Source organism: Symphalangus syndactylus, chromosome 9, assembly GCF_028878055.3.
Source record: "Symphalangus syndactylus isolate Jambi chromosome 9, NHGRI_mSymSyn1-v2.1_pri, whole genome shotgun sequence".
NCBI classification, from domain to species: domain Eukaryota; kingdom Metazoa; phylum Chordata; class Mammalia; order Primates; family Hylobatidae; genus Symphalangus; species Symphalangus syndactylus.
Window position 1 is genome coordinate 48,657,180 of NC_072431.2, and position 26,924 is coordinate 48,684,103.

Consider the following 26,924-nt stretch of genomic DNA (forward strand, 5'->3'; position numbering starts at 1 on the left):
GTGGGGGCTACAAGATCAGATGAGCCAGTTTATCGATCTGGGTGGTGCCAGCTGATCTGTGCAAGGTCTGCAAAATATCTCAAGCACTGATCTTAGGAGTAGTTTAGAGAGGGTCAGAATCTTGTTGCCTCCAGCTGCATGATTCCTAAATCATAATTTCTAATCTTGTGGCTAATTTGTTAGTCCTACAAAAGCCGTCTAGTCCCCAGGCAAGGAGGTTTGTTTCGGGAAAGAGCTGTTATCGTCTTTGGTTTTGTTTTTCTTGTTGTTGGTTTTGTTCTGAGAGTCTCGTTCTGTCCCCTAGGCTGGAGTGCAATGGCACAATCTGCTCACTGCAACCTCCACCTCCTGGGTTCAAGCGATTCTCCTGCCTCACCCTCCTGAGTAGCTGGGATTACCGGCATGCACCACCACGCCCAGCTAATTCTTGGTATTTTTCGTAGAGACAGGGTTTCACCATTCTTGGCCAGGCTGGTCTGGAATTCCTGACCGCAAGTGATCCCCTCACCTTGGCCTCCAAAAGGGCTGGGATTAAAGGCATGTCATCTTTGTTTTAAACTGTAAAACTATAATTTCCTTCCAAAGTTAGTTTATCCTATGTCCAGGAAGGAAGAAGAAAAGCTCAAAGGTTAGAAGCAAGATGGAGTTGGTTAAGTTAGATCTCCTTCACTGTCTCAGTCATAATTTTGCAAACGCAGTTGGTTTCACCTTGACCTTTACAGGTCCTGAAGCTAACACAGGGAGCTTCTTCGAGACTATACAATAGTATTGCTCAGGAGAAAAAGCTCACACTGAGTCCACAAACCCCAGAGTGTTAATCAGCTACAGCACAATCCCATTTTGAAAGCACAGCCCCCACCAGACTGCATCCTTCCCTGGGGGCCCAACAACCCCTGCATCTATAGGTCCATTGACATTCCCTGCCCACAGCTGCCTCCCTGCTGGCAGCTGCCACCAAGGCCAAGGTAGAGTTGCAGGCAGTAACCTTGTCCACTCAACAGAGAAGCAGCTGTGATGAAAAGCTAACCCACACACAGCCACCACCACTGCTGGCTGCTGCTGCTGGCTGCTGCCACCACTGAGGAGGTAGCACAAGCCACAGGCAGCAACTTTCTCCACCCAGCAGAGAGGCAGCTGCAATGAAGGGATACCTCCCTCCTGCAGCTGCCACTGCTCCTGACTGCTGCTGCTGCCAGGGCTGAATCCAGAGCCACTGGCAACAAGCCCACCCCCTCCCCTGAGGACAAACCTCACTGCCTTCAGCCACTGTTGCTACGGGCTATACTGTTGCCCCCAGGACCAAAATGCAAGTGAAGCATATACCCCCAGCTGCCTGCCTATGGCTGCTCCCACTGAAAGCAGGCCCACCCTCCTCAGCAGCAGGGCCACAGTACAGCCACTGCAGCCACAATCTAAGCATTCTGCTGGTGGCCTAAGGATAACCCTACCACAGCCAGTGTCTGCATGCACCCCCAGGGTACCTGATGATAGGTCCTCCTAGTCCACTCATTACCCACATACACTGACTGAGGCCTGGGGATCATGCAGACTAGTCCATCACCACTGGCACATGAGCACATCCCCTGTGGGCCTGAGGTCAGGAACACCCAACCTGCCACTACTACCATGGCTGACACTCACTCACACATACCAGTTATTGGCCTGGGGACTGGTCCACACAACCCATCACAACTACCACCAACACCAGCGTGGACCACTTGGGACCCAGAAGGTTGTCCCACCACTGCTACTGCCATCACCCACAGCATACTTGCTGCCCAGAGGCTTGAGAATCCACCTATTCCCCTGGTCCACTGCTGCTATTCCTAGCGCCCAAACAAGCCACCTAGAGACCCAAGAATTGGCCTCCCAGGACCCGCTAACTCTGGTGTGCCAGCACACACAGCCCTGGGGCCCAAGGACAGGCACACTCAGCCTAACACGGCTACTTACTGGCATCCAAAGGCTGGCCCATCTGTCATCCCAGGCCCCAGTAAAATGTCACCACAACCTGTACTAACAACCACACCCTAAGCCACTGAGGAAATCACAGATGCCACTGATTCTGTTTACAGTTAAAGAAATCATAGAGGCTAGACTACTGCACATACCCAGAATCAAAGCCAAAGTGCTCAACCAATACCACAGATACATCTTTAGAAAAAAGTCCTCTTCTCCAAAAGCAAATTCAAAAAAATTAAAAGAAGCAACTGTTACACCCAATGGACAGAAATAAAGACACAAGAAACACTAAAAAAGCAAGGAAATATAACATCTCCAGAGGAACACAATAATTTTCTAGCAAGATTCCATTAAAAAATTATAGAATCCCAGAAATAGGATTCAAAATATTGATAACAAAGAAGCTCAGTGAGATACAAGAGAACACAGATAAATAATACAAAGAAATCAGAAAAACACTTCAGGATACGAATGAGAAATTCACCAAACAGACAGATACCAAAGAAAAGAACCAAACCAAAATTCTGGAACTAAAGAATTCATTGAATAAAATACAAAATACATTCAAAAGCTTCAAAAATAGATTAGATCAAGTGGAAAAAAAGAAATCTCAGAACTCGAAGACCTAATTCTTTTGAAATAACCCAGTCAGACAAAAACTTTTTAAAAGAAGGGGAAAAAATGAGCAAAGCCTATGTGGTATACAAGACACCATAAAGTGACCAAATACTCAAACATTTGGGGTTTTAGAAGGTGAAGAGGAAGCAAAAGGATTAGGAAACATATTTAAAGAATAGTAGATGAAAAATTATTGAATCTACCAAAAGATTTAGACACTCAGATACAGCAATCTCAGAGACCCTCAAATAGACACAGTCCAAAAAAGTTCTTCTCAATGGCACACAACAGTCAAAATGCCAAAAGTTAAAGACAAAAGAGAATTTTATAAACAGCAAAAGAAAAACATCTAGTCACTTATAAAAGAACCCTCATTAATTGACAGCAAATTCTCAGCAGAAACCTTACAGGCCAGGAGAAAATGGGATATGTCCAAAGTATTGAAAGAAACAAAACTGCAAGCCAAGGATAGTATAACCCCAAAAAATTATGCTTCATAAGTGAAAGAAAAATAAAAAAAAAATACTTCCCACACAAGCGAAAACAGGGAATTCATTACCACTAGACAGGCCCTACAAGAAATGCTTAAAGAAGTCCTACATCTAGAATCAAAAGAATAATATCTACCATCATGAAAACACATAAAAGAAAAAAAACTCACTGGTAAAGCAATCATACGAAGGAAGAGAAAGGAATCAAATGGCACCACTACAGAATTCCACCAAACCACAGTGACAAACAGTAAGAGAAATATAAAGAAACAAAGAATTTATAAAACAACTAGAAAGCAGCTGGGCACAGTGTCTTATGCCTGTAATCCCAGCACTTTGGAAGGCTGAGGTGGTAGATGGATCACTTGAACTCACAAGTTCAAGGCCAGCCTGAGCAACATGGTGAAACCCTGTCTCTACCAAAAATACATAAAACTAGCCAGGCATGGTGGTGCATGTGCTCCCAGCTACTCAAGAGGCTGACAGGAGGATTGCTTGAGCCTGGGAGGTAGAGGTTGCAGTGAGCCAAGATTGTGCCACTACACTCCAGCCTGGGTGACAGAGCAAGATTCCATCTCAAAAAATAAAGCAAAATAGATTTTTTAAAAGCTACGAAAAAACAAGGAACAATATGACAAGCTCAAAACCTCACGTATCAACAGTAACCTTGAATGTAAACACATTAAATGCTTCACTTAAAAGATATAGATTGGGTCGGGCATGGTGGCTCATACCTGTAATCCCAGCACTTTGGGAGGCCGAGGTGAGTGGATCACCCGAAGTCAGGAGTTCGAGACTAGCCTGGCCAACATGGTGAAACCCTGTCTCTACTAAAAATACAAAAAATTAGCCGGGCATTGTGGCAGGCACCTGTAATCCCAGCTACTTAGGGGGCTGAGGTAGGAGAATCACTTGAACCTGGGAGGCAGAGGTTGCAATGAACCAAGATCATGCCATTGCACTCCCGCCTGGGCAACAAGAGTGAAACTCATCTCAAAAGAATAAAAAAAGATAAACATTGGCTGAATGGATTTTTTAAAAACTGACCCAATTACACACTGCCTACAAGAAACTCACTTCACCTGTGAAGTCATACTGACTAAAAGTAAAGGGATGGGAAAACAAATACTTTATGCAAACAAAAAGCAAAAGTGAGCAAGAGTAGCTATTCTTGTGTCAGATAAAACAGGCTATTTTGAAATATACAGACAGCAAGAAGAAAAAGACTTTAAGTCAAAATGGTAAAAAGAGACAAAGAATGGGCGGGGCTTGGTGGCTGACGCCCGTAATCCCAGCACTTTGGGAGGCCAAGGTGGGCAGACCACGAGGTCAGGAGATCGAGATCATCCTGGCTAACACAATGAAACCTCGTCTCTACTAAAAATACAAAAAATTAGCCGTGCATGGTGGCAGGCGCCTGTAGTCCCAGCTACTCAGGAGGCTGAGGCAGGAGAATGGCCTGAACCCCAGAGGCAGAGCTTGCAGTGAGCCAAGATCGCGCCACTGCACTCCAGCCTGGGCAACAGAGCAAGACTCTGTCTCAAAAAAAAAAAAAAAAAAAGAGATAAAGAAAGTCATTATATAATGATAAAGGGATTAATTTAGGAAGAAGATATAACACCTATGCACCCAATTCTAAATATATATGCACCCAACACCAAAGCACACAGATACATAAAGCAATTATTAAAAGACCTAAAGGGAGACATAGACTCCAATATTATAATAGCTAGGGACTTTATAAACCCTACTCGCCGCGTTAGACAGATGATCTAGATAGAAAATCCACGAAGAAACATTGGATTTAATTGCATAGTAAACCAAATGAGCCTAACAGACATTTACAGAACATTTCATATAACAGCTACAGAATACACATTCTTCTCATCAGTTTATGAAACATTCTCTAGGATAGACAATATGTTAGGACACAAAATAAGTCTTAACAAATTTTTAAAAATTAAAATTATATCAGGTATCTTCTCAGACCACAATGGCATAAAACTAGAAATTGATAACAAGAGGAACTTTGGAAACTGTACAAATACATGGAAATTAAACAATTTGCTCCTGAATGAGCATTGCATCAAGGAAGAAATTAAGGAGGAAATCAAAAAAATTCTTGAAACAAATGAAAATTGAAGCACAATTACCAAAACCAAAACCTATACAGCAAAAACAGTGCAAAGAGGAACATTTATAGCAATAAAAACCTACATCATATAAGTAGAAAAACTTAAACACTCTAACAATGCATGTCAAGGAACTAGAAAAATAAGAATAAGCCAAACTCAAAATTATCAGAAGAAAAGAAATAATAAAGATCAGAACAGAACTAAATGAAAGAGAGACTAAAAGATAATATAAAGGAGCAGGAAAACAAAAAGTTGATTTTTTGGAAAAGATAAACAAAATTGAAAAAGTACTTGCTAGGCTAACCAAGAAAAAAAGGAAAAAAAAAAAACAAGCAAAGTTAGAAATGAAAACGGAGACATTACAATTCATACCACAGAAATACAAAAGATGATCAGAGATTATTATGAACTATAAACTAACAAAATGAAAAATCTAGAAGAAATGAATAAATCCTGGACACATAAAATAGAAAATCTGAACAGACTGAGTAACAAGTAATGAGACTGAATCAATAATAAAAAGTCTCTTAACAACAACTACAACAAAAGCCCGGGACTAAATGGCCTCACTGCTGAACTCCACCAAACTTTCAAAGAAAAACTAACACCAATTATCTTCAAACTATCCCAAAAATGGAAAAAGAGGGAATACTTCCTAACTCATTTTATAAAGCAACATTACCCTGATACCAAAACCAGACAAGTATGCAATAAAAAAAGAAAACTAGCCAGACACAGTGGCTCATGCCTGTAATCCCAGCAGTTTGGGAGGCTGAGGCAGGCATATCTCTTCAGGTCAGGAGTCCGAGACCACCTTAGCCAATATGGTGAAACTCCACCTCTACTAAAAATACAAAAGTTAGCTGGGTGTGGTGGCAGGTGCCTGTAATCTCAGCTACTTGGGAGGCTGAGGAGGAAGAATTGCTTGAACCTGGGAAGTGGAGGTTGCAGTGAGCCAAGTTCGTGCCACTGCACTCCAGCATGGCAACTGGACAAGAAAGACTCCCTCTCAAAAAAAAAAAACACAACTACAGAAGAATATCCCTGATGAAGAGACACAAAAATTCTCAATAAGGGACTAACAAACTAAATCCAACAGCACATCAAAAGATAATACACTGTGATCAAGTGGGATTAATCCCAAGGATGCAAGGATAGTTCAACATATACAAATCAATAAACATGATACATCACATCTAGAGAATGAAGGACAAAATCATATCATCTCAATATGTGCATAAAAGAGTATTTGATCAAATTCAACATCGCTTTATTAATAAAAACTCAAAAAAATGAGGCATAGAAGAAACACACCTCAAAATAATAAAGTGATTATTATTATCCAATTATAATCTTCCTCCAACACACCCAAACTCCTTAAAAATGCCTACATTTTTTCTCTGTGCCAAATTCAAGACGTAAGTTTGTATCCTGTTTTCTCTAAAACTTGGTAAGTGCTTTGGGCTCATGGAACAGATAAACTATAATCTATTCCATTTACAGAGACAGAGTTTAATCTATCAAAGCTATAAAGCCTTTTTTTTTTTTTTTTTTTTGAGATGGAGTCTCGCTCTGTCACCCAGGCTGGAGTGCACTGGTGCGATCTCGGCTCACTGCAACCTCCGCCTCCCGGGTTCAGGAATTCTCCTGCCTCAACCTCCCTAACAGCTGGGACTAGAGGCACATGCTGCCATCCCTAGCTAATTCTTTTTTAGTATTTTAGTAGAGACGGGATTTCACTGTGTTGCCCAGGCTGGTCTCAGACTCCTGAGCTCAGGCAGTCCTCCTGCCTCAGCCTCCCAAGGTGCTAGGATTACAGGCATGAGCCACCATGCCCAGCCACTATAAAGTCTTTATGTTTGCCTATATTTTATGTGCACATGTGTGTATATGTGTATTTGTATACTGCCTACATAGTATTACATTAACTTAATAAATAAGTGCTCATAAATTGAGTAAATAAGTTCAAATACTTTTCAAATTCATGTGAGTTTTGTAATTTTTGGCAAACAAAAGTAGTGTTACAAGTCAATAACAACAAAAAATAATTCCATTAAAAAGTGGGCAAATGACATGAACAGACATTTCTCAAAAGAATACATACAAGTGGCCAAAAAAATATGAAAAAAATGCTACATATCAGTAATCATCAGAAAAATCCAAATCAAAACCACAATGAGACACTATCTAACACCAGTCAGAATGGCTCAAGAGATGACATGCTGGCAAGCCTGCAGAGAAAAGGGAACACATATAAACTGTTGATGGGAATGAAATTAGCTCAGCTACTGTGGAAAGCAGTTTGGACATTTCTTAAAGAGCTAAAAAAAGGAACTACCATTCAACCCAGCAATTCCATTATTGGATATATACCAAAAGGGAAATAAATCACTCCACTTGAAAGATACATGCACTTTTATGTTCATTGCAGCACTATTCACAATAGCAAAGACATGGAGTAAACCTAAGTTCCTATCAACAGTGGACTGGATAAAGAAAATATAGTAAATGTACATCATGGAATACTACACAGTCATAAAAAGGAACAAAATCATGGCCTTTACAACAACATGGATGCAGCTAGAGGCCATTATCCTAGGCAAATTAATACAGAGACAGAAAACCAAATACCATGTGTTCTCATTTATAAGTGGGAGCTAAACATTGGAAACACATGGGCATAAAGATGGAAACAGTAGACACTGGGGACTACCAGAAGGGGGAGGAAAGAAAGGGAGTAACTATTGAAAAACTACCTATTGGGTACTATGCTAAATACCTGGGTGAAGGGATCAATCACACCCCAAGTGTCAGCATCACACAACATACCCATGTAATGAACCCGCATATGTAGTCCCTGAATCTAAAACAAAAGTTTTAAAATAAAATTTGTAAAAAAAAAAAAAACAAAAGAAAACCCTAGTTTTTAAATTGTTGATAAAATGAAATGTGAACATCTTCAGAATTGTCAATATTAAATATAGTTTGTACATTTTTGCCTGGATCTATTGGTCAGACAGGTTTGTGCTGTCTGTGCTAGTTGTTTTAGGGCTATAAAATTGTTGCTTCTGTGACATTTTTGATAGTTTGATATTTCTGGAGCTTATGTCTTTGGTTTTGAGTCTTTAGATTCTGGGGTTTAGACAAGTAGCCATGGTGAGACCTACAAACATATGTGTGTCTTCAGCACCTGTGCCTCCTGGCCATGATGAAACGGAGTAGGATCCCCCAGGAATCCTCCTCACAGCTCTGTCTTCCATCCTGAGCTCTACAACCAATGTTTAAATTCACGACCCAGACAGACCTTGCCTTTCACTGCTGTCCTATGTGTCATGTGACTGGAAAATATGTTAGGTAGGGAGGGTACCTATGTAATAGCTTCAGAATTATTTTCAGTAATTTAAAATCTTGAAGTCAAATAATAGATAATTATAAAAAAGTCTGTTACTTTTAACTAAAACACTGAAACATTTAACATGAGTTTAAGTTTATATAATGTCATATTTATATGAGAAAAGCTAAATATGTTTAAATCTGTCAATTAACAAAAAAATTGGGGAAACATCTTTTTAAAACATTATGAAATGATTTTCATCTACAAATACTGTTATAAAACAGTTCAAGATTATTTCCTAGACCTTTCACTGGAAATTAGGGTTACTAAGAGTTAAAATTATAGTTAACATATGTGGTTAAAAGGACTAGATATAAAGGAAACAACTCTATATACAGAATGTATAAAGAAAATAAAATGTGTTTTTGGTGAAGGTTATTAAAGAAGATATGTCAGTGCAGTTTTGTTAAAGGAAAAGTAATTTTTCTTAGTTTAGAGGTTATATAAAGGTTGTTTTAAATTGGAGGAATTAAAAGAGCTAGATAAAACCAAATGGATATAGGAATTTGGAGAGACTAAAGGTTTTTGCTTTATGAAATCTTTTGATTATCACTTTGGCTAAATATTATTTTACAGTGATCTGTGATCCTATTGAGAGGTGACAACGTGCTAGCAGCCCTCGCTCACTCTCGGCACCTCCTCGGCCTCAGCATCCACTCTGGCCGCCCTTGAGGAGCCCTTCAGCCCACCGCTGCACTGTGGGAACCCCTCTCTGGGTTGGCCGAGGCCAGAGCCGACTCCCTCTGCTTACGGGGAGGTGTAGAGGCAGAGGTGCAGGCAGGAACCAGGGCTGTGCGCTCGTGAGCCAGCACAAGTTCTGGGTGGGTGCAGGCTTGGCGGGCCCCACACTCCGAGTGGCCAGCTGGCACCGCCAGCCCCGGGCAGTGAGGGGCTTAGCACCTGGGCCAGCAGCTGCGGAAGGTGCACTGGGTCCCCCAACAGTACCGGTCTGCCAGTGCCGCACTCGAATTCTTGCCAGGCCTCAGCTGCCTCCCCGCGGGGCAGGGCTCAGGACCTGCAGCCTGCCATGCCTGACCCTCCCCCCCACCCCGCCGTGGGCTCCCGCACAGCCCAAGCCTCCCTGACAGGCGCCACCCACTGCTTCACAACGCCCGGTCCCATGGACTGCCCACGGGCTGAGAAGTGCAGGCGCTCAGCAGCACGGGACTGGCAGGCTGATCCGTCCACGACCCTGGTGCGGGATCCACTAGGTGAAGCCAGCTGGGTTCCTGAGTTGGGTAGGGACTTGGAGAACTTCTATGTCCAGCCAGAGGATTGTAAATGCACCAATCAGCACTCTGTGTCTAGCTCAGGGATTGTAAACGCACCAATCAGCACCCTGTCAAAACGGACCAATCAGCTCTCTGTAAAACGGACCAATCAGATCTCTGTAAAATAGACCAATCAGCTCTCTGTAAAATGGACCAATCAGCAGGATGTGGGTGTGGCCAGATAAGAGAATAAAAGCAGGCTGCCCCAGCCAGCAGCAGCAACCTGTTTGGGTACCGAATCTTTGTTCTTTTGCTTTTTGCAATAAATCTTGCTGCTGCTCACCGTTTGGGTCCATGCTGTGCTTAAGAGCTGTAACACTCAACACGAACGTCTGCAGCTTCACTCCCGAGGCCAGCGAGGCCGCGAACTCACTGGGAGAGAAGGAAGAAACTCCAAACATGTCTGAGTATTAGAAGGCAGAAACTCTGGAAACACCATCTTTAAGAACTGTAGCACTCACCATGAGGGTCTGTGGCTTCATTCTTGAAGTTGGTGAGACTAAGAACCCACTAATTCCAGACACAGTATTTTGATCAAGTCTTCTAACCTTTTTTATTTTAATAGCAAGTGTTTTAAACCTTTGGTACTTGAATAACTTTCCAAAATGAATTGTCAGATTTTACATTTTTTTTTTTTTTTTTTTAACTCAAGTTAACTTTCAAACGTTCCATAAAGAACTCCTGAAAGTTCAAAAGGAACATATTAGGCGTTAGGATTATTTAGTATGTAAAAATCCAATGGGAAGCCTTGCCAAATTTTAAAAAATGGCATTTAAGTTATATTTGTGTAAATGTGTTCTGACTATGTGTTCCAAGATTGTATGAGATTTCCTAAAAAGCTGATATGTCTGGGTATATATATTCAGTCACAATTATGATTACTGTGTTGAATTTTAGGTCACACAAAAAATAAAATAACCAAATTTCTTCGGTCAGTTGCATCTTTAATTATGGCCATTTTAAGTCTTTTTCCATTCTTTCTTGGGGAATGATATGGTTTGGTTCTGTGCCTCCACCTAAGTCTCATCTCAAATTGTAATCCCCACATGTAGAGGAAGGGAGGTGATTGATTGGATCATGGGAGCAGATTCTCCCATGCTGTTCTTGTCATAGTGAGTATGTTCTCATGAGATCTGATGGTTTTACAAGGGGCTCTTCACTCCTCTCTCTCTCCTGACGCCTTGGGAAGAAGGCAGCTGCTTCCTCTTGTGCCATGATTGTAAGTTTCCTGAGGCCTCCCCGGCCATGTGGAACTGTTGAGTCAATGAAACCTCTTTCCATTATAAATTACCCAGTCTCATGTATTTCTTTATGTTAGTGTGAGAACGAACTAATACAGGGAAATGTTTCCAAGTTTCACAACAATCAAACTCATTTCACTGGTCAAATAATTCAGTCTATTTGCAACATATGGCTGATTTTTTCAACATTTCCATTGTGCATATCACCCTCAACCTTCCAGATGGGTAGAAAACACACAAATGAGATAATACAGATAAACTGGCAAAGCTTATAGAAACTTTTAAGCTTCCTTTGCCTAAGACTCTTCCAGTAGTATTGCTTAATTTACATCTACGCCATTTGTAAAACATCAGCTTTCTGTCTTTGAAATAATAACAGGAAGGCCCACGTTCCTAGATGAAGGAGCCCTACAAACCAGCTCTCCTTAAAGATGATATTCTTCATTATTATCAAGGCCTATAAAGCTTCTCACTAAAAAAATTTTAAATCAATTAAAGATTGTTTTAACAGCAAGCTCCCAGGAGATGAAAACATCAAAGATTATGGCTTCCAACCTGGAGATTTTGTTTTTTGGAAACCCCACCAAATAAAGTACTTCTTCCAACCATGTTGGAAGGGACCCTATCAGGTATTGTTAACCAATCCTTGTGGAGCTAAACTCAAACACTGACTCATAAATTCACGTTTCTCATTTTTAAAAGACAGCCCTGCCTGAGTGGACATTTTCTATTACCAGAGATCTCCAACTGAAACTGACCTGCCAGCAGTCACCTTGTCCTTCAGACCAGGCCAAGACATGGAAAATCAGTTAAAAATTACTCAAAAGGCTAAATGGCTGCTAGAAAGACTTCTTACATGATTTGTTTGATTGGTTGTATTTGGGAATAAGAACACTTTACAGCTCTAGAATACAAATTGTTTTGTTAATAATTGTCCTTGGGTCATATTTTTTATCGTTGAATTGATTATGCTTTGCATTTCTAGATGTCTAATGTCAACAACAAGGACTAAAATAATAGCTAGATGCTTAGCTACATGCAACAGGTCCTTTGTAAGATGCAACAGGTCCTTTGTAAGATGCAATCCAACATGCAACAGGTCCTTTGTAAGAGGACAGCCTGAGATCCTATTGTTCTGTCCCTTTGTGTTGCCAATCAATTTTGCCTGGAGACCTCACTAAGTTTTTAAGCCATGGTATCTCTCCTCTTTCCCTCTGATGTAAGACTGGACTACCTAAAAATCAGCCTCATCAGAGACATGGGAAAAACTTACATCTGAAATGTTGATCATCAATGCTTTCAAAAAAGAAAGATCACAAGCAAAAGGAAGAAATGAGACCAAAAAGTAGCTCAGAGCAGTCTGAAGAATGTGAGGTATGAAAAATTTAACAGGCGCATAGATACATGAGAAGAGTCTTCAATTATTCTTCCCCTACTGCCACACCCATGACTGGGGTTAATTGTTTAAAGGCATTTTGTTCTTTTTTTCCTTCCCTGTTGTTTCTACACTAGCTGATAAATTACCTGAAAGCTATCCCAAGTTGCACAGTGACCATCACCCATTATCTTCGTATTCCTTGAATTTGTGATATAAAAGCAACGTGTCAATCAATAGCTCATGTTCAACTTAGAAACTACCTTTTCTTTTTTCCTTAAAAAACCCACTTGTAAGTAATACTAATCAGAGCATATATTCAAGGCAACTTAACTCTCTGTCTCTCAAGATGTGATAGATTCTAATAAACAAAACAAAACAAAAAGAATCTGTGTCTCCCAGGTTGCAGTCCTCAAATTTGGCCTAAATAAACTGTCTGCTTGTATCGATTTCCCCTCAGTTTCTTTCTTTAGGTCAACACCTTTATGTCCTTTGTGTTCAACAGTTTAACAGGGGGAGAAAGAGGGAGGATCAAGAATAGGCATGCTCAAGTTTGAGAAGACAAAATCTAACAAGTTTTAATTTATAAGATTTATCTGTTTTACAAGAAACTTACACTTTTCTAATGTAAAGGTAGAAACCATATAACTGCATTCAATCTAAATTAGGAAACCCAAATGCAAAACTCCTACACATGTCCAGAAGTTTGATTAGAGTAGAGAAAGTGGCTTTTCTCCTGGTGCTGCTCACAGGAATGCATTTAGCTCCTTTATTCTACCTACCAATGCTTCATCACATTGCATGTTAGAGGTTGCTATTGTAGGAGCAAAGAAGAAAAAGTTCCCCATTACCTTCTGAAGGCTTGCTGAAAATGAACTGACAAAAGGCAGATTAATAAAGAGAAAAAGGTATACAAATGTATTTTAATGTGCATGAGGGTAAATCACAGAAGGGTGTTTACTCACTAACCTAATAAGGCCCAATTACTCATATCTTTTTTATAGCAGAGGGGGAAGATTGGAAATGTAGGTAATTCTTTTGAGAATCCATAAATGATTATTAGGGAGAATCAATGGGAGAGGGGAGACAGAAATAACCTGTAAATGGTTCTCTTTGAAATTTGAATGAGCCCAAAATACAGATCTTATCTTGTGAAAAGGTCCATCCAGGTCTTTTTTTCTGAGATAGATAACAAGATTTCAGGGAGGGGATGGAAAGTGATTGTTCTCCTTGCAGGTCATCTTTACACAGATAAGAGAAATGTTTACTCTAGCATCTCCAAGGGCGTTTAATTGAAAATACTTATTATACTACTAGGGTGCCATATTTTGGGGTGAAATTCCCTGGGCAGGCTCCTTCACTATTGTGGAGCCCTAATAAGGGAAAAGGCATCAAGCAGGCTGGAGCAGGAGAAAGTAAAAAGAAAAAGCAGATAAGCTATAAGTCTGCCCTTCTTCATCGTCCAGGACACATAGCCTTCCTGCACAAATACGCAGAATCTCCCTGTGCCCAACTTATCACCAGACCCTTGGCTCATAGAAAAATGCAAGTTAGCCCCCTGAAACGTTGGCATTATCAGTACTGCCCGTAGCCCTCCCCAGCACAAGCACCAACCTATATAATGCCCAGCAAGTCTTTGTCTCCGCAGTCAGCTCCTCTCTTGCTGAGCTTCCCATTGCTTTCTTGCAACATAGTTTCATAGTTTTCTACCTTCTCTGCTAAATCTGCCTTTCTTTACCTACAACTGTTTTTGGTAAATTCCTTTACTGCTCCTGCTACCTGCCCCAGTTGATTGCTACCCATGACAACTATCCGGTGTTCACAACTACAAATGTTGAGATGACATTAACTGTAATGTCTTGCCACCTCCTGGGTCTTTACTTTTGAGTAGTCACAGACCCCTTTGAGAAGCTGATAAAGATGATGAACCCAATCATGAAAAAAAAATGCACAGGCACAAATATGCCCAAAATCTTGAAAACAATTTTAGGGATTTCCTGAAGTACAAACACAGATCCTGGGCTAAAAATCTCTGTTTAAAATGATAAACATCCACCCCTGACATTTACATCCAATTTCAGCTCAACTTCTATCTTAGGCTGCTGTAACAAAATGCCATAAACTGGGTGGCTTAAAATATACAACATAAATGTATTTCTTACACTTCTGGATGCTGGTAGGTCCAAGATCAAGGCACTGGCTGATTCAGTGTCTGGTGAGGGTCCTCTTCCTGGTTCATAGATTGTGGTCTTCTCATTGTATCCTCACAAGGAGGATTGAAACCATTTTTGCAAAAATTATAAGTGAGAACATTATTACAGCGAAAGAGATCAGACCTAACTGACTACATCTTGCTTTTAACTTCCAACTTGTCCTTGTTCATTCCTCGGTGTAGGCCAAATTAACTTTGGGAGGAACTTATAGTTTGTACCATAAGTTTAACTTTTATAGTTTGTACCATAAGTTTAACTTTTATAGTTTATCTTAACTTTGAAACAAAGACAATAACAGCCCTTTCCCGAAACAATCCCCCTTCCTGCCTGGGAACTAGACTGCCTTTGTAGGACTAACAAATTAGCCAAAAGATTAGAAATTATAGTTTAGGAGTCATGCAGCTGGAGGTTGCAAGATTCTGAACCTCCCCAAATTGTTCCTAGGGATTACATCATTATTGTAAAACCTAAGATCAATGCTTCAGATATTTTGCAGACCCAGTAACCAGTGAATCAGCTGACACTACCCAGATCAATAAACTAGCTCATCTGGTCTTGTGGTTCCCACCAAAGAACTGACTCAATGGAAGAGGACAGCTTTAACTCCCTATGATTTTATCTCCAACCCAACCATTCAGCACTCCCAACTCACTGGCCCCCTACCACCAGATTATCCTTAAAAATCCTGATCCCTGAGTTTTCAGGGAGACTGATTTGAGTAATAATAAAACTCCAGTCTCCTATACAACTGGCTCTGCATGAATTAAACTCTATTGCAATTCTCCTGTCTTGATAAATTGGCTCTGTCTAGGCAGCAGGCAGGGAAAACCCACTGAGCAGTGACAGGAAGGGACAAGGCAGCTCTCTGGGACCTCTTTTATAGAGGCACTAATTCCATTCATAAGAGATTAGCCCTCATGACCTAATCATCTTTCCAAGGCCCCACCTCTTAATACTGACACATCGGACACTAGGTTTAACAAAAATTTCAATGATACGCAAACATTCAGACCATAACATCTTTAAATACCAGCTCAACTATTACCTCCTTCAGGAAGGCTTCCCTGAATACTCCAGTCCATGCTGATTATTCCTTTGTTTAATCTTCTACTGCATTCGTAGTATTCACCAATTTAGTATTTTATTTATGAAATACATAAATGAAATTGAAGGGTCCTCTAAATTTATTGTGCCAAGGGAGAGGTTAAGTCCTGGAGACTGAGTCACATAGCATGTTTACAATTCAGCTACTTAGATTATAGCTTAGTTCTCTTCCTCATTGTCCTTGTTCTGTAAATGACTAAGAGAAACCAGAGCACAGACCCTCACCCTTCCAATCACTAGTCTTTCTCCGAGATTAACTGCCTCCTTTTCTGTCCTGTACTTACCTCAGACCAAATGGCACCCAAGACCCCATGACATTGCATCTTCAGCATGGAATGTTAAATATTCCTTTACCAAAAGAAAAAGACGACCTTGACTAATCAGATCATTATAACCACACGTTAAGCCTTACATTAAGAGATATTAAAATTCTATTAAACTTCCCTAAACTTTGTCTATATAAATTATCTCAAACTTCTATACTTGGGAATACTGACCTTCATTCCTTGAAATCCATGCTTCCTAGGTGGCCCACCTTAAAACTTTACCCTTGAATAAACTCTCTTTAAACTATATTCTGACCCTTTTCATTATCTGAAGTTGACATATTGATTTCTATTTTATTACACCTTAATTTTTTCTTGCCAACTGGATTGTAAACGTGTTGAGGAAAGGCCTTGTCTTATATAGCATAGTACAGGGGAAAAAAACATAATTTCTTTTCTTTCCCTCTAGGTTGTTAGTTGTGACACTCTCCTGAAAACAGACAGATTAACAAGAGAAAAGCCAGCAGAGGTCTATTGACATGTTCTGTACCTATCACGCAGGAGTGGCCTCAGTTTAAAAGTATTCCTCTCTCGGGGCAGTGGCTTAGGGGCCTTGCTTAAACAATGACCCATAAATCCTACAATGACAAGACAAAGAAGTGAGTATCTTCAGGCTTCCCAAATGTGTGGAAATATGGGAAGGTACATTTATGAAAGGAGTAAAGTCTGCTCCTAGATTCCCTAGCGTTACTGTCTCTAAGCTGATAAGCAAGTGTGGCAAAGGGGCCTGTCTTGAGGTGGAAAAAGGCAGAAAGGAGACAGGATGACCTTTTGTCTTTGTAAATCACTGCCCTGCCATCAGGCAAGCAGAAGAAGAGGCAGAGTGTCCACCCCTGCATTTCAACCTTCTTTAGCCCAACAATCCTCATATTTTAGAGAGGAATATTTTGGTTTCCTCCAGTAGCATCTTGCAGAGGCCTCAACATATACTAGGTGCTTAAATGCATATTGCATGATGACTCGCTTGACTAAGACACACCATAATGCTTCCCACCATTCAGGAAAGAAAGAGGCCTTCATATTTTATTCTGTTAATCTCACAGTTGGCAGCTATGAGATTAACAGAAGACTCAGTTCTATACGTCACAGAATACGATCTGGCCTATGAAAAAGGAAAAGCAGTTGCAGTGCAAAATGAACCATTAGCATGCAGTTACCAAGATTACACTTGGGTAAACCCTACTTCCCTGCATCCCCTGCAGAGAAGACAATCAGACTGAAAATGATTGATTAGTAAGAAACTAATTAGAGCAGAAACTTCTTTAATATATCCACTAAGCAGAAAATACGTTTAATCAGTGTGGGAAAATATAGCATGCCATTGAAATAGATGTTCTCTTCACTCATTTTGACTAATTGAGTGTACAAGGAATTTTGTTTCCTAAGTAATGTTAAAGGACAATTTTTTAAAATGTAAAACTGTGACTTTCACACAGATATAAAAATGAACATGTTAAAAACTTCCTTTAACTCATCAATGAGAGAATTAATAAGATGTTATAATCAGTAAAAGAAGAATTCAAAGAACAGACATTTATAGATAAGAAATCTTGAAATGAATGTGCAAATGGAGGCAAAACTAATTAAATTCCTCAGTGAGGGGAGGAAAGTCAATTAAATCCTCTACAGAATAGAGTTTGCAGGTCTATAGACAACTGTTGTACATTGCTATCAGTTATGTATGCATTTCAGAGTAGTAAAATAGCTCCCATAGAATCAGATATGCCAGCATTTTAAATTTGAAACAGTTAGAAGGATCATCCTGCCCAAAGCACTAACAACTTGTCATTGGTGGCAATTTGGTCTATACATCTCCTTCTAAAAGCCACATGGAGATGGGCCACATCAAGCATATTTACCTTTGAATAAGTCCTGTGAAGATAATGAGCCTAATGAGTATGGCTTCCCAGTGAGCTCAGTGATCTACTCAATTTCATAATTATCTACCGGGCGTGTTGGCGGGCACCTGTAGTCCCAGCTACTCGGGAGGCTGAGGCAGGAGAATGGCGTGAACCCGGGAGGCGGAGCTTGCAGTGAGCCGAGATCGTGCCACTGCACTCCAGCCTGGGCGACAGAGCGAGACTCCATCTCAAAAAAAATAAATAAATAAACTCTTGAATACTTACAAGAGGGTGTTTCATTGTTCCTATCTTGAATATTGAATATCACTTGATGAGTCATCTTTACAAACATTTTCTTAATTTTAACCTTATGGCCTATTTTGTAGTGTTTAATGTTATACTTTCTCTAATTTATATTTTGCTTGTATTTGTTTCAAAACAAGTTTATATAAAACATATGGATCCAAATTATAAACCTTGTCTTCTCTGCTTCATCATGTCAATGTGATGAATTCTAAATAAAATGCCCTCAAAGATAAGTTTACTCCTTATTTTAAACAACCTTCAAATGTTATTTTTCACTCAATTTTTATTCATTTGTTCTTAGACCACTCTTTATATTGTTTTGTTAGTATGTAATCACATTTTTTGGATATATTTATAATACTTTACTATCAATACAGTTTCAGTTATTCAATTGCAGTTTCTTAAACTCTTTTCATAAATTATTTGAAAGTAAAAATATCTATTGGGATGCCTTAAAAGATGAAGAAATTCTCACGCCTGTAATCCCAGCACTTTGGGAGGCTGAGGCGGATGGATCACGAGGTCAGGAGATCGAGACCATCCTGGCTAACACGGTGAAACCCCGTCTCTATTAAAAATATTTTTTAAAAATTAGACGGGCATGGTGGTGGGCGCCTGTAGTCCCAGCTACTCGGGAGGCTGAGGCAGGAGAATGGCGTGAGCCTGGGAGGCGGAGCTTGTAGTGAGCCAAGATCACGCCACTACACTCCAGCCTGGGTGACAGAGCGAGACTCTGTCTCAAAAAAAAAAAAAAAAAAAAAAAAAAAAGATGAAGAAATTTGGGCACTGGTTTTATAATATTTATGTTATTTATCCCAAATCAAATCTTAGGTTTAATTGATTGACTCTGGGTACCAGCTAAATCTAAATATGGGAGGACAAATCCAGATGTTAGCACACGGAGAAAAAGAAGAAAATCCTATTTCTTTTAACAGTAGAATTGCCTCTCTCTTTCCTCCCCCATCCTCACCATATATCTTTTTGGATGTTAATATAGTCGTGTACCATGTAACGAGATGTTTCAGTTATGACAAACTACATATACGATGGTGGTCTCATGAGATTATAATACCAAGGCCAGGCACGGTGGCCCACGCCTGTAATCCCAGCACTCTGGGAGGCCAAGGCGGGCCAATCACAAGGTCAGGAGTTTGAGACCAGCCTGACAAACATGGTGAAACCCTGTCTCTACTAAAAATATAAAAATCAGCCTGGTGTGGTGGTGCACGCCTGTAATCTCAGCTACTCAGAAGGCTGAGGCAGGAGAATCGCTTGAGCCCGGGAGGCAGAGGTTGCAGTGAGCAGAGATCGTGCCACTGCACTCCAGCCTTGGCAACAGAGAGAGGCTACGTCTCAAAAAAAAAAAAAAAAAAAAAAAAAAAAAAAAAAAAAAAAAAATCTATCTATCTATCTATCTATATATATATAATAATACTATATTTTTACTGTACTTTTTCTATGTTTAGAACTGTTTAGATACACAAATACCATTGTGTTACAATTGCCTATAGTACTTACTCTGGTACCATGCTGTATGGGTGTGTAGCCTAGGAGTACTGGACTAAAGCCTCAAGGACAAGCTTGAGAAATAATAGATAATCCCCGAACCTGAACTGATTTCTCAAGGGCATAAGGCTGACTAGCTATCATGCTTTGTTTTGCAAAATGAGGTATGGAAAGAGCCGAAGGGCTCCAGAAGATAGATGAGGTTTTGAAGGCTGTGGGAAAGATAAGGGTGTGGGCATGAGGATCTGTCAACCAGAAAGCAACTTTGGGAATAGATCAGAGATGTAATATATTGTACTAAGCATTGCTGCAGTATATGTAATTTAAACTCCCTTCTCCATTCGCCATTAAATCATCAGGAAAAATCGACATTACTTTGGGGAGCTGGCCAGTTTCTGCTAAAGTAACATCATGCTAAGAACAATTAGGTGAGCATGAGCAACAGCTGCCCATGAGTCTCAAGGTTTTATACCAGTAAGAAGCTACACTCGGAGGGGACTCGCAGGAAGAGTGATACCTGCAACTTTTCTAAAATGCTGGCAAGCCTGACAGGATGCATCGATGTGCACCTGACGTCTATTTTGGGCTTTTGATCAGGTCCTTTGTCATATTCATTTTGCCTACTTAAGAAGATTTCAAGAGATTGATTCATGTCACTATCCAATAACTCTACACTCTATTGAATAATCACAGTGCTTCTGCCTCTTAAAAATACTTTATAAATATGAATCCCCATATCACTCCCATAAATTCCACTTTTTAAATAAAAGAGAAGAGACGGCTGCTTCCCATTAATTATCATACCAGGAAATGAATTGGACCCTTTCTGAAGTGTTTGACTACAAAAACAGCTTTGACCTCTGGGGGTTGGGAGCCCAAAAGCTGAAAAGCTGCAGAGGTCCAAGCCTTAAGTCACGGTCCTGGGTTCCATTTGGCATGTAGAATTATGAATGAGTTATGGGTTCTAGTCCTGACTCAGGCACTTGTCTAGTTATGAAATCCTGGGGATGTTGTCTCTCTTCTCCAGATGTCAGTCTGTTCCCAGACCAAACCGAGGGTCGGACTGCTTATTCTCGTGGCCAAATAATGAGATGCAGGTGAACTGGGAAAGGAGTGAGTTTTTATTTCTGTAACCAGTTACAGGGAGAAGGCCTGAAAAATATCGCCAGACCAACCCCAAATTACAAAGTTTTCCAGAGCTTATCAACCTTCTAAGTCATATGTCTACATGTAAGTGTGCATTAACTTCTTTTAACCTGTAACTAAGATCTGAATCCTGAAGACCTTCCTCTGGAGCCTCAGTAAATTTACTTAATCTAAATGGGTTCAGGTGCTGGGGAGATTACCCTTATCTTGTCTCCTGCTAAAAAAGGAGGTTTGGGAGTTCCTTCAGACCCCTAATAAACTTGTTTGTGGAGGCCTGGGGAGTCTCTTCAGACCCCCAATAAAACTTGTTTAATCCTAAATAGATCCCGTTAAGAATTCCTTCATTATCTTGTCATGCTTTAAGGCCTGGTCAAAACTCTTGGTGGGCTTTTGTTACATTCCAGCCTTTGTATAAGGGCACTGACTTTTTCAGCTTTTAATATTTAACTTAACCACTCAGTCAGTGCCGAAACAGTTGTTATGGAAGCCTGCCTTAGTGAGACCTGGCCTAACACAAGTCGTCTCATCTTAAATGACCACATCAGACTAATCTCTGGTTCCCAAATGTAATCTGAGGAGATCCTGCAATCCAAGAGCCTCCCTCAAAGGGATAGTCCCTACCTTCTCCTGCAGCAGAGACTTTCCTGTATATCACTTTCCATTTCAGCTAGGCAACAAGGTGTAGAACAGTGAAACTCGCCAACATTCCTCTCACAGAGGGAAATATTTTAATGCTTGAAGTGGGAGTGAGATTCTAAAGTGCACACTTAGGGAATTAGGAGCTTCCTCTGCATAACAGGAGAAAGAGAAGGGGAAGTTCCCCAGAGAAAATTCACAGGAAGGAGACAGAAGCCCAGGGTCTGAATATTCTCAGGGAAACGGAAGATAAAAAGGAAGAAGACTGTGATGGTTAAACAACTGAGCCCTTAATAGTCTGAGTTGCAAGCCCAGCTCTGCTTCTTACTAGCTGTGTGATCTTGGGCCACTTACCTTCTCTGGGCCTTGGCTTCCTCATCGGTAAAATGAGAATAGTAATGGTGTTAGCAGTGGAAGAGATCCAAGTAACCCCCAGGTTACTGGCAGCATATCCTTACGGTCCGTAGCAACTTCAGTCCTTGCCTCCTCAGCAGAAAAAATTTGACTGAAAGGCATAAAGCAGACAAAGAGGCAGGTTTCAGAGCAGAAAGAAAAAGGCCTTAGAACAGGAAAGAAAGGAAAGTGAGCTTGGAAAGTGAGCTTCACCATGTGAAGGTGAAAGACAGAATGTCAAGTGCCCCCTTTTAACTGTGAGCTCACCGCTTTTTCATGATTCTGTCCTTACGACGGGCTTCTGGCACATGCAAAGCCCTCCTTGCCCTTGGGAAGTGAGCACGCACAGTGTGTTTGGTGAGTTATATGCACGCCCATCTGAGGCTCTCTTTCGCTTTCCAGTGGAGTGTACTCAGAAGATCATACTTCACCATGTTTGTCTCAACACGCATGCCCAGGAAGTTGCTTCTCCCTGAGGCCTGCTTTCAATTAACATTTTGATGTTAACAGGTGTGGACCATCAGGAAATGGCCTCTCCCTGGCACTGCCAAATTATTATTTTTAGAGATAATCGCTGAACCATCACTTGACATTCCTAACGGGTGTGAGGAGAGCCTTTTCCTGCCCAGCTCATGCCTAACTACCTGTAACAATGAATTTATCTAGTAGAATGAATTTAATTAGTTAAAAAACACAAAGACCTTAATATGTACCATATAAACCTCTCTGCACATAAACCTCCTTTTTGAGGCTAAACTTGAGGCCTGAGAGAATAAAATTTTGAAGGCAAATTATAAATGTATTAGCTGAGAGGACACCCAAATAAGCCTTCTTTCTGTCTCCTCTGTGCAATCCTCTGTGGAGTCTACATAATTCACTTATGTTTTTGTGCATGCTTATTTTATGTTTGTTTTTAAAAACAATAGTTATTGTATCACTTCTGAATGTATAGGCCATATTTATTTCATCTGAACACATCCACTTATGGAAAATTTCTTCATTAAAGATAAATATATAATAAAGTACAAGAGATGACTACTGAGACTAAGTTTCACAGGGTGTCTGTCTTTTGCTTTAAAAGTAAAAAAAAAAATTAAAATTTTAAAAATTACATTTTAAAAGCCATCAATAGGTCTGAGAAATGATTCCTACTAACTACATTCATAAAAAGCCAATTTAAGAATTACAAAGGCCAGCCTGGACAACATGGCAGTGAAACAGGAAAAGTTCCCTTGTCCCCCTCGCAGGGCGTGCAATGGGCGTGTGGCTCGCTTCTTCAGGGCCCCACTGCTCAACCCTCTAGGGGAGCATACAGACAGGCAGGCTGTGGGGCTCCGACCCCACGGCAGTGTCCAGGGGTGAATGTTTACAGCTGAAGCCCCAGTGGGCGTGTGTTACAGGGTGCTCTTTTAGTTTAGCTATCTGTGGGTGGTTTGTGTTAACTAGCTCAATTAGACCCCTGCCTTATCTCAAGGACAGAGGGCTTTCGGTATCCCGGGGTTCTTGCCTTGGTGTACTGGAAGAATTGGATCACACCTGCGCTTGGAGAATGAGTGCAAGGTTTTATCTGTCTCAAACAAACAAACAAAAAAAATTACAAAGGGAAGTATATCTGTTAGAAAAGCCAGCAGTCATATTCACAGGATCCAAGTTCACTCAAAAAACACATTAAGGATAAAAAAACCAGTATATTGATTGAGAGTCCAGAATTAAAGACAAGAAAACTGAATTACCTTCAAAGGGGTATTTTCAGCAAAGTATAGCAGTCTGCCTAGTGAACTGTTCTATAGGCTCAAAAAAAATGTAATTTATTTTTCTGGTTGTCAGAACATCAGGCCTCTCCCAAAACCATGCCAGAGACACAAGGATGTGTGCACTTTTTTGTTTTTTGTTTTTGAGACAGTCTCGCTCTGTTGCCCAGGCTGGAGTGCAGTGGTGCGATCTCAGCTGACTGCAAGCTCCGCCTCCCGGGTTCACACCATTCTCCCGCCTCAGCTTCCTGAGTAGCTGGGACTATAGGCACCCGCCACCAGGCCCGGCTATTTTTGTTTTTGTATTTTTAGTAGATATGGGGTTTCACTGTTTTAGCCAGGATGGTCTCGATCTCCTGACCTCATGATCCGCCTGTCTCAGGCTCCCAAAGTGCTGGGATTACAGGCATGAGCCACCCTACCCGGCCGCACTTCTTTGACTCTCAAGACTCCAGGTTAGAGGAGTATGGGGTAGTGGATACTAATTCACTGCAGTCAGAAATACTTGTATTTGAATTCTGACTCAGCTACTTACTAGCTTTGTGAATGGACAAATATGTAACTATTCTGCCCCTCCATTTTTCATGCATAAAATGGGAGAGGTAGAGAAGCTACTTTATGTTTTTATTTTATTTATTTTTGAGATAGGGTCTCTCTCAGTCACCTAGGCTGGAGTGCCGTAACATGATCACAGATCACTGCAGCCTCCAGCTCCTGGATCCAATTGATCCTCCTACCTCAGCCTCCAGAAGAGAAGCTACTTTAAAGGGACTGAATGAGACAATAAATGCAGTGCTTAGCACGGTACACGGTACACATGTTAAGAAAATGTTCATTGCTGTCAATCCACTGCACTCGTATTATGACATATCCTTGGTTGTAATGAAATTAATTGTATTGTGACCATTATTCTATTATTTACACTTTACTTTTCTTAATGAAATTTGGAAGACTCCTTAGTTCTTTGATGATCACTGGACAACATAAGTGGCATATTTACAATTCATCTATCTTACTCAGATAACTTCAAATAAGTGAACACTCTCATCCATTACACTTTTTTTCTATGAGCTTCATTATATTTTAAAATTTAATTATTATGTCATTTTTTCAGAACAGTCTTCTCTGATCACCCCTTTTGTCATTCTCAAGTCTTTTGGCTCCAGGAAGGCAAAATCATGATTTTTCTTGTTGCCAGTTATCCTCAGTACTTAGCACAGTGCCAAGCACATAGTAGATTCTCAATATATTTTTTCAAGATGAAAATATAGGTGTATTGTTCTTTCCCGATTATGTAAGTAGCCATCCCTTCCTGCAAATCACATATTGAATTTTTTATTTGGAGTATGCTTTTTTATCTCTAGGAAGTCTAATTTGTGATTTACTTAAAGTCTTTAAGTGTTCTAATTACTGCTTTGGTCAAGTTCTTGTCTGTCTCATCCAGCATCTCTATGTCATTAGAGACCTATTCTGATTGATTATCCCCTTTATCTGTTTTCACAGCCTGCTTAGATGTGCTGTGATTTTTTTTTCCTCTGTCCATTGGGACTTTGGTATAACTGCTGATACCTTAAATGAGGACAGTCACAATAAGTGGAAGGACCTGTATAGCAACAGGCAGGTTTTCAGTCCTCCTTCAAAGCATAAGCACGAAACAATTTGCTCCCTATTCTTCACCCTCCACCACAATGCAGAGAGGAATCAGCCCACCATTTAGTTCCTCCTCCATTTCCTGGAGGCCAAGAAGAATAAGCACAATGCCATGACCAATGTTGACCTTTCCATTGAAGGTCAAGGACCTTTAAGGCCAACTGTCCCCAGGATCTCAACATGGAGTATGCGATGCTGGTCGCAAGGCTCTCATTGGCCTCAGAAGTTAAAAAGCACTGTAACATTTTCTAGCTGGCACCCTCTGGAGCCCACGACCCCTGCCCTCTAGGGGAGCTGCTAGGCTCAGGGAATTGGATAAGACAGAGTTAGAGGTTGATAAGGTTTGCCTCTGTGTTTCCACCCAAACCTCATCTTGAAATGTAATCCCCACATGTCAAGGGAGGGAGGTGATTGGATCATGGGTGCAGTTTCCTTCATGCTGTTCTCATGATAGTGAGTGAGTTCTGATGGTTTTATAAGTGTTTGGAAGTTCCTCCTTCGCTCTTCTCTTTCCTGCTGACTTGTGAAGAAGGTGCCTGCTTCCCCTTCCATGGTAATTGTAAGCTTCCTGAGGCCTCCTCAGCCAGCAGAACTGTTAGTCAATTAAACTTTTTTCCTTTATAAATTACCCAGTCTCAGGAAGTTCTTTAAAGCAGTGTGAAAACAGACTAATACAGTAAATTGCTACTACAGAGGGTGGGATACTGCTATAAAGGTACCCAAAAATGTGGATGTGCCTTTGGAACTGGATAATATGCAGACGTGTAACAGTTTGGAGGACTCAGAAGAAAACAGGAAGATGTGGCAAAGTTTGAAACTTCCTAGAGACTTGTTCAATGGTTTTGATCAAAATGCTGATAGTGATATGGACAATGAAGTCCAGGTGGAAGTGGTCTCAGATGGAGATGAGGAATTTATTGGGAAGTGGAGTAAAGGTCATTCTTGCTATGCTTTAGCAAAGAGACTGACTGCCTTGTGCCCCTGCCCTAGAGATCTGTGAAACTTTGAACTTGTGAAAGATAATTTAGGGTATCTGGCAGAAGAAATTTTAAGTGGCAAAGCATTCAAGAGGAAGCAGAGCAAAAAAGTTTGGAAAATATTCAGCTTGACCATGAGGTAGAAAAAAATCAATTTTCTGGGGGAAGAATTCAACCTGGCTGCAGAAATTTCCACAAGTAAAGTAAAAGGAAAATAAATATTTGGGCCCCAAAATCACTAAGCTAAAGGGAAAAGTCAAACTGGGTACTGCTTAGGGCAAACCTGCCTCTGATTCTATTTAAGTCATCCCTCTGCTCACTGAAATAGATGCATATCTGATTGCCTCCTTTGGAAAGGCTAATAAGAAATGTAAAAGAATGCAACCATTTTTCTCTCATGTACCCGTAACCTGGAAGCCCCCTCCCTGCTTCCAGTTGTCCTGCCTTTCTGGACAAAACCAATGTATATCTTAGACACATAAACTGAAGTCTGATGTCTCCCCAAATTGTGTAAAACCAAGCTATGCCCCAACCACATTGAGCACATGTCATCAGGTCCTCCTGAGGCTGTGTTATGGGTACACATCC